We start from the raw sequence: 9865 nt of genomic DNA, 5'->3' as shown, positions 1-9865 counted from the left end.
TTATGTTCCCGAAATGAGTAGAAACTTGGTATGTGGTGATTTTCTTGGCAAGCCCGGCATTAAAGCCATTTTTGAGTCCGGTAAACTTATACTTACCAAATCAAATGTATTTTTGGGAAAGGGGTACTCTTGTGAGGGTATGGTTAAATTGTGCACCAATGATGTAACTTTCAACGTTATCAATATAAATGCTAATTCCGCCTATATTGTTGAGTATGATTATTTATTTTTGTGGCATCATAGACTATCGCATATAGGTTTTTCTACCATGAAAAGAGTAGTTAAATTTGGTATGATTGCATGCAATATTAAAAACTATGGTAAATGTGAAACACGTGTTAAGGCAAAAATGATTAAGAAACCATTCCCTAGTGTAGAAAGATCATCTAATTTACTAGATTTAATCCATAGTGATATTTGTGAATTAAATAGTGTTTTAACTAGAGGTGGTAAAATGTATTTTCTTACTTTTATAGATGATTTTAGTAGGTATACCTATGTGTTTCTTTTAAAGCATAAAGATGAAACTTTTGATGCTTTTAAATTGTATAAATTAGAAGTTGAAAATCAACTAAATAAAAAGATTAAGGTGCTAAGAAGTGATAGAGGAGGAGAGTACTTCTCTAATGAATTCAATACATTTTGTGAAGAAAATGGTATAATTCATGAGTGCACTGCACCTTATACACCACAACACAATGGTGTTGCCGAAAGGACAAATAGGACTTATCTAGTGATGATAAATTCTATGTTGGTGTTTTCTAAGTTGAACTTCAACTTATGGGGTGAAGTGCTTCTAACCGCTTGTCACATTCTTAATCGAATACCGATGAAGAAAAATGAGATATCTCCATATGAGTTATGGAAAGGAAGAAAACCCAACATAGGGTTCTTCAAAGTGTGGGGGTGTCTTGCATATTGCAAGAAAAACGAACCTAATAGAACAAAGTTAGGTTCAAGACCCATAAAGTGTGCTTTTGTTGGTTATGCCAACAATAGTAAAGCTTATAGGCTATTAGACATAGAGTCTAATATTATGATTGAATCTAGAGAAGTTGAATTTTTTGAGAATATGTTATGTGACAACAATTCTCAAGCTTCAACATCTCTAAAGGAGAATTTGTTATATGAGAAAAATTCTCAAGCTTCTACATCCAAAGTTGATTCTCAAGAGGATAATTCTCAAAAGGATGTAAAGCAACCCTTTGAACCTAGAAGAAGTCAAAGGCTTAAAAATCATAAAAGTCTAGTAGTGGATGAGATAGATTCTCAACGAATTTCATTCTACATGGTAGAGGGAAATAGAGAGGAAGTTTATAGGAAAATTCCTATTGTACTTCTCGTTGAGGGTGACCGTAAGACTTATAGAGAAGCTATGCAATCGAGAGATAGTACATTTTGGAAAGAAGCCATCAATGATGAGATGGATTCCATTCTTTCCAATAACACTTGGGAATTGGTACCCACCGGGGGCAAAGACAATTGGGTGTAAGTGGGTATTTAGGAGAAAATACCACACTGACGGCACTATCGAAACCTTTAAAGCTAGATTAGTAGCTAAAGGGTTTAGGCAAAAAGAGGGTATCGATTATTTTGATACCTATGCACTTGTTGCAAGAACAACTTCTATAAGAATTTTGTTCACTTTAGCTTCTATACACAGCTTGTATGTTCATCAAATGGATGTCAAAACGACATTCCTTAATGGTTACCTCAATGAGGAGGTCTATATGGAACAACCCGAAGGGTTTGTCCTTCCAAAATATAAACATAAAGTATGTAGACTTGTAAAATCTTTATATGGATTGAAACAAGATCCTAAGCAATGGAATGATAAATTTGATCAAGCCATCATGTCTAATGGGTTTAGACATAACAATGGAGACAAGTGTTTGTATTCCAAAACTTGTAAGGGACATGTGATCATTATTTGCTTATATGTGGATGACATGCTTATTCTAAGTAATAGCATGAAAGGGATAGAAGAAACGAAGAGGTTTCTATCATCAACCTTCAAGATGAAAGATCTTGGAGAAGTTGACACCATACTTGGTATCAAAGTAAAGAAACATAGCGGGGGTTTTATGTTAGGGCAAGCCCACTATGTTGAGAAAGTATTGAAAAAATTTAACCATCTCAAGGTTAAAGATGCCAATACTCCATTCGATCATAGCATAAAACTAGAGAAGAATGAAGCAAGAGCGGTGGCTCAATTGGAGTATGCTAGTGCTATAGGGAGTCTAATGTACGCTGCCCAATGTACTAGACTTGATATAGCATTTGCGGTAAGTAAACTTAGTAGGTTTATAAGTAATCCAAGTGTGGATCACTGGAAGGCAATTGGAAGAGTCCTAGGTTATCTCAAGAAAACCAAAGGACTAAGCCTTCACTACTCCAAATTTCCTTCAATTTTAGAAGGATATATAAGTGCAAGTTGGATATCCAATCTTGGGGACAACTTCTCCACAACTAGTTGGGTATTTATACTTGGTGGAGGTGCAATTTCTTGGGGTTCCAAGAAACAAACCTATATATCTCATTCTGCTTTGGAAGCAGAGTTTATAGCTCAAGCTACTAACGGCAAAGAGGCCGAATGGTTAAAGGATCTATTGATAGAGATTCCCCTAATCAAAGAGAATGTATCTACTGTATCGATACATTGTGATAGCCAAGTGACATTGGCTAGAGCATACAGTGGAGTGTATAATGGGAAGTCTAGACATATTATTCTAAGACATGGATATGTCAGAAAATTGATTCAAAGAGGAGTCATCTCAATATTCTATGTGAGAACAAGTGAAAATCTGGCGGATCCTTTCACTAAGCCTCTAACGAGGGATTTAGTGGCACTACAAGAAAAAATGCTTTTAATAACACCGAAACTGTGTTATTAAAACATGCGATAACACTTTCTGATGTGCTAAGACCGACTATGTTATCGTAGGTCAGGGTACTTTACATAACACTTTATCAGTGTTATACAGATGTGTTATTGTACTGCCAACGATAACACAATTTCTGTGTTATTTTAATATATAGATAAGTGTTGAATTATGTTATTTATAGTCGATTATATAACACTTTTTTTGTGTTATACTACACTTTAGTATAACACTTTTTTTTGTGTTATACTACACTTTAGTATAACACTTTTTTTTGTGTTATACTACACTTTAGTATAACACTTTTTTTGTGTTATACTATACTTTAGTATAACACATTATTTGTGTTATACTACACTTTAGTATAACACATGTGTTATATTAGATTAGAGAAACATAATCTTTTTTTACTTACACAAAACTAGGAAAACAAATATGAAAGTTGAAGCCAAATAAAGTAACATAAATAGATTTTTATTAATTACTCAAATGTATTACAATATTTAGTGTACTAGTCTAAGCTTAAGAAATCATATTACAACATAATTTATGCCCAATTCAGATTCCTTTATCACTAAATACAAAACAAGAAATGTATACAAAAATTAGTGAAATACATTCTTCCATTCTAAAGGCCTCAACTACAAATGTTGTCAAGAATTGCTCCAAAGAAATCATCTCAATATACCTGCACATTGTAAAAAAAAAGTCCTTTTATTATTAAGAACATAAGACTTAAGCTAGTTTCTACCTGTAAGCATATAAATTTTAAATTAACTTTGTAATAACTCCAAAACTTGACAAAACAACACGGTATAGCAAGATATACTACCATACAAAACAATGACTGAAGCAACAAAACATGCAACTTAAAACAAGGCTTATGAAATGTATCAAGATAACAAATATATCTATAAGAGCAACTTAGACAAACATCAGCATTTAGAAATGTTCAGAGAGAGAGAGAATGAAAGAAAGGACCTATAACAACTGTTATGCTTGCAGCGATCACTACTAAGATACCAAAATGAATTAAAAAAAATCTGAAGCTTGAGAAGATGAGATTTTCAGATAACCAATACTAGACTAGATAGAATCTCACATCCATTACTGGAGGAAGAAACCTAAATAATTAAATAATTAACAAGAAACTAAGATATACCATAAACAACATGACACAGGAATTATTTGAAGAAAAAATTGCTCATGAAACATTACCCATGGTTGGCTATAACAACAGGCATATTCATATAACAACATAAAAAAAAGAAATCCCAGACCAAATGCAATATTCATATATTTCATAAAATTATGCATAAAACAATATGAATCTACTTTGTCTAGTATAAGTATAGCTATAATATCACAAAGATATCTTTCAAGTATAGCTGTAACAAATGACTCTGTGCATGAATAGTAATGCTTTATTTAGTTTCTTCTTCTTTAGACTATAAGTATCTAACTTTAAAATGTTTCTATATCTTGGTTCCCATAGGTATCATGTCCAGCTAGTAGAGAGAAATGTTTGCTCTTCTAATGAGTTAGCCATTTACTTAAAGATTATCTAAGTTAATTCTGTTTGATCATCCAGAAATAGTCTTGTACATTTTTGTGACAGTAGAGTATAAATGTTTTTTTGTTTTATTCAAACTTTTTCAGTTTGTTTAATGAGAAAGGAAAATAGTTATTATTACAGCTTCTGGATAGTTAAAAGTCTCACCTTCTCTAGTACTAGTCAAGCACAAAATAATGACAGAGTAAAGAAATTTTTGAACTTTTCTATCCTAAAGTTTACAGTATATGAACTAGTTACCCATTGGAATAAAATTAGTGCAAGTAAAATATATCAGAGAGAGCATAGTTACCAATGTCTCTTTTATTCCACAGCTAAACTCTCAACAGAAATTTAAAAGAATAAATGACAAACACGAGATCACTTCACATGAGTATATGTAGAAAGCATAAGCTTAGATATGTAGAAGTACTTAACACATTTGGCCATATTATATATATGTAGTGTAGATTCATCATAACCCAAAATTATCTACCAGTGTTGATAGATAATTATCCAAAAGAGAAAAAGCAACTTTTAAGCTATTGTTTGCAAAGTGTCAATAAGGACAACACAAGGATTCACCATTTATATCGGCTAAATCCAAAGAATAACAAAGAAAACTAGAGGAAATATATAGACCAAGAAAAGATTCAAAAGAGTACAAGCAATACATCAAGTTTCACACATTATCTATTATCTCTCCAAAGCTTATCGCAATAAAACAATAAACAAAGTTTAAATCAGCAAAAGAGCCATAAAACTAGTTTCTTATATACATATATAGACAACAAGCATATTAAAATAATAGTCAGCAACATAAAAATTACGATAGCAAGCATATAAAGATATAGCAAATATATTAAACTAGTTTCAGCAAGCAAAACAAGCCAATCCAGAATTTGGCACAAATTATCTAATAGATTTAAATAACAGTAGAAAAAACTAAAAAATAGCACAGATAACTATAGAGCCTAATATGCTCCATAGAGCCTATCATTTAACCATATGTATTATGCAAAAGAACAAGAAAAAAATCTAACTTGTAAGATGACACATTTAACAACATTAGCAAGTCACCCATAATAAAATATTTATAATAGAATAAAACATAAAGAACAATAGAACGAATTGCAACTTTTATTAGGAGACAATAGCTTCAACACAAGATTTCCTTCAAACCATTGCATGGAGCCTTATAAAGACTGAGCAAAAGGAAAAGAGACAGAGAAAAAAAAAGGGGGATAAGTCTTCCAAAAATAAGATAGTAACTTAACATACAAATAAGAGAAAAAATAAGACACTTGAAACATATTTATTAAGTGCAGTACAAATAAGAGCAAAAATGAAGGAAGCTATTCTAAAATACTGAGGAAAACTACCTGTTGTTTGAGCCATTCATTGTAAAGTTGTTGCCAACCAAGTTACTGCCAGAAAAAAGATCATCTTGTTACCATCTAAAGATGGAAACGGTTATGATGAAAAATCATGGACCTAATTGAAACTACTACTATTTTCATTATTGGGCTAATGAAACTACAATCCTCAACATTAAAACAAGAACATAGACAAATACATTTTACTAAGCTATACACAGATTGAATTTAGTTCAACAATTCAACTCGTTCACTTGTTCAAAACAATTCACATGAAATAAGATTTTACAATTCTCCTGATTCAAGTAATGAATTTTTAAAAAGGAAAATACTGTAAGATCAACTTTACAACTTACAAATAAAAAATCAGTACATAAGTTATATTGTAGACATCATTAGTTACTAATCATGGATTAAGTTTAGTTCGACATTACATATGATTTTTCAAGAGTATAGGAGTGAGGAAGAGAGCATAAGGATTGCGACCAGGAACCATCTCAGTGAAGATGTTGACACGGTAAAAATGTCATCACAAATCAGCAAAGTCAAGTTATACATGATCTAAGGATCTGTAATGGATGTGAACAACCACTGAGGAAACACAAATTCATTATAGAAGTAACAAGAACAACCCATTAAATGTAACAAATGTATTATTAGAGAGCCCTCAGATCTCATAGCTATATCAGATCATTAACAATATTAACCACAAAATTCCTTGACTTTTAGTGGATTATAAAAAATGAAAAAAACAATCAAAGAAAAGAAATACAAGTTCCAATCAATTTAGAACCTAATATGTTTCATCCCTGCTTCAAAAGTTCACAAGAGAAGTGCAAACAAACTTCTCTACAGAAATGATTTAAATGTAAGACTTACTCTTTCAAAAATAAATCCAGGACCTACGGCTTCACAAAAAGTAGTAAGGCACTTCATGGCATGAGCACGAGTCTTAATGTCAGCGACACGCTCACTTATACCTGTCAATTCAGGAATAATGACAAGCAAAAATAAGGAACTATCTAATCAACCACCAAACAACTAAGAAGCCAAATACCCGTGCAAAAGAGATCACATAGTTTTAAGCAAACAAATCCCAGCTCCAAACTTATGATCAACCAAAACCAAGGAACACTTACCCAGAAGGATAAGCACTACACACTTCTTAGGAAATTTGGTTGACGAAGAGGCTATGAAAGTAACAACTTCAATAACCTGCTACTGAACCTGCATTATTCAAACTCCATGCCTTAAATAACTATCTTCACAGCCAAAAATATCCACAAAGGTAAAAAAGATAGATATCTGCAGCAATGAAACCTTTAAATACCTTGACATTTTTCTCACTCCAGCTAGGGACAGCACACAGTAAATGAATCAATAACTCAACCTAGTTGTCTAGGTCTGATAAACCTTCCACTTGTTGTTTAAATGAAGATATTGCTGCAAAAAAAAGTCATTTTAAGTAAATAGAAACTAAAGAATCCAAAAAGATATATCAATTCCACTCCCATAAGGCTTTTATCTAAGAAATATATTACACTGTTCTACCAATTCTTTAATGTAAAGTATCTGGAAAAGCTCAGTACCATCAAAAGTAATATTTTTGTATAGTTACTGCTTTCATGGTGTCTCGGTGTACATGAGGTGCTACGAAAAGGAGGCCAACTAAGTTTTGTGTCCTAAATGATGTGTTTTATGCAAAAAGGCCAGAGTTAGTAGATCACTTGTTTCTGCATTATAATTTTTCTATATTGCTGTGGTCTAAGTTATAAAGAGAGTTTAAAATAGCAGTGAGCTAAGCCACAACATTGCTCCGATCTCTTGGGATATGTTGTTCCAGGTGACAAGAGGTTAAAGATGTATATTTTTGTAACAATGGCTATCTACTGAGCTATATGGCTGGAACATGGCAGAAGAATCTTTGCAGATGTTGAGGAAGGTTTATAGATATTTTGCATCACCATTCAGTTATATGATGCATAAGAGTTCAATGATATTTCGTTTTAAGACTTGGTATGGTAGTGGAGTTTTATTTTACATTTGTAATGTTATTGTATGCACACTAATATCACACTCCCCTTGTATTATTTCGTCAAAAATTCAAGTATAGTTTCTTTTCAAAATATAAATAATATATAGTGAAATGGATAGACATTAAAGGTAGAAGCCATGCCTAGTGTGATTGCATAACCAATAGGAAACAATCACAATTAAATAAATAAAAAATCACCTAATTTTTTATTAAACAAATCAGTATCATTATAACAAACCTTTAAGCCATTCCTTCCACACAGCACTCTTCAATTGGGAAATAGTATCTGCTTGTACAAGAGAACCCAATTTGCTTTCAATCTCTTCAAGACCCATTTCAGATGGCTGCAAATATTCAGAAAAACAGTGAGACAAAAAGATGTTGAATTTGAAGTAAAAATTAGACAACTCACATATCAATAAGTGTGTACCACTCTACCTCAACATCTTCGGGTGTTTCAGCAGATTTAGAGGATTTTGTCTGTGCAGGTGCATCACTCTTCTTACTCACACCCCCTTTAGCAGAAGCCCCTTTTTTGTTGGTAGGCTGATAGAAAATATCATCAATCACAAGATATCAAGATCAAAATAACTTCAACAACCTATGAACAAAAATAATTAACTGTGTCAAGAACTCACAGCTGCTTCAACAGGCCTCTTCCCACTAAGCATGCTTGCTGCTGACTTTTTAACAAATGAAGCATCTGATGCTTGTATACATTAAAGACGTACATAATTATCCTTTCTCGTTGGAGGTCTCAAGGATCATTCTTAACAAACAAAAAAATACACGCCAGTAGGTGGCAAAATCATGTTTATTGACCAAATAACTTTGTAATCTAGAAGAATATTAACTAAAAGCGTGTAACATAGCAACATTACATGAAACCTCTCAACATAGCATTGTTCTTTAACTTCCATAAATCCATTATATAAGAAATAACTCACCTCATGAGAGGATGCGGTTGCACCATAAGCTTGGACTGCTGCTCACACAACAATAAGTATGCACACAAGGTTCTAAATCTCACAAGAATGTTGAACAAATTAGTGATATAAGAACTGATGCTATAAAGTTATTACAAACCTGAGCTTGTATTGGTGGATGTGCCACCTTCAGAACCTGAAATCATTTCAGAAAGCTTCTTTCTTCTAACATCATCAAGTTTCTCAAGTGACCGCTCCAAGGGTCTCATACCAACCAACTAAATAAAATGGGCAAAGAAGAAATAAATCCATACCATCAATAATCAAAATTCAGAATTAAGCAGCAAAAGCACAAAATTGATAAATAAATAAAACGATACCTTAGCTATCGCTGCCAAAGCTGAAAAGGCTGCATCCCTCACATCTGTAGTCCTATCATTGAGGCACTGTGAAAAAGTAAGAAACGATAATATAGATAAGAGAGTCCATGAAACACCATGAACAGGATAATCCATGGTCAAAAATAGGTTGCACCATTATTTTTTTATTTCCCTTTGTCTTCTAGATAACAAATTAGAAAGTAAGAGCACCAAACCATGAATTAGTGCTCTAAACTCATCAAAACCAGTACTGAAGCTGTCTTCTAAAATAAATGGGAATAAGCAATGTTTACCACATTTTACTCAACTGATTGTTCAAAAATATGAAATATATTACAACTACAAACATAAATGCACTTACCTCCATAAGGATAGGCACATAGTCCTTGTGCACCTTTAAAATAATAGCCTTGTTACTTGTTTCAATACAGAATGTTACCCAGTTAAGAGTTGATGACCGTACAAGAGGAACTTTATTTTTTACGACTGTCTTAATATCTGCAATAGACAACATCCATTACAGTTTGGGTAAAATCAAAATTACCACCTATCAAAGCGATTACAAACACTCAAATGTAAAGAATTTATGTCATCTAATCTCTAATAAAAAAAAATCTTAAACCAAAAACATAGTAAGGAATCCTATGACAATACTATATTCTGAATTAAAGAACTACAGCGTAGGATAAAGATATACTTGCCTTCCACAATGTC

At 32.5% G+C, this 9865-nt stretch overlaps 1 long non-coding RNA gene across 1 annotated transcript; it reads right to left on the bottom strand.

Annotated features, from left to right (window-relative positions):
* Positions 1–8483: 8483 nt before the first annotated feature.
* LOC133833858 (uncharacterized) lies at positions 8484–9201 on the bottom strand. The gene is made up of 4 exons (XR_009893175.1): positions 9152–9201; positions 8932–9049; positions 8793–8830; positions 8484–8554 (listed from the first exon to the last, which is right to left on the bottom strand). It is a non-coding gene; the product is annotated as an uncharacterized LOC133833858 (long non-coding RNA).
* Positions 9202–9865: the final 664 nt, after the last annotated feature.

This window comes from Humulus lupulus, chromosome 5 (genome assembly GCF_963169125.1).
Source record: "Humulus lupulus chromosome 5, drHumLupu1.1, whole genome shotgun sequence".
NCBI lineage: Eukaryota > Viridiplantae > Streptophyta > Magnoliopsida > Rosales > Cannabaceae > Humulus > Humulus lupulus.
The sequence above is the reverse complement of the archived record's forward strand: the minus strand, read 5'-3'. Positions and strand labels throughout refer to the sequence as shown.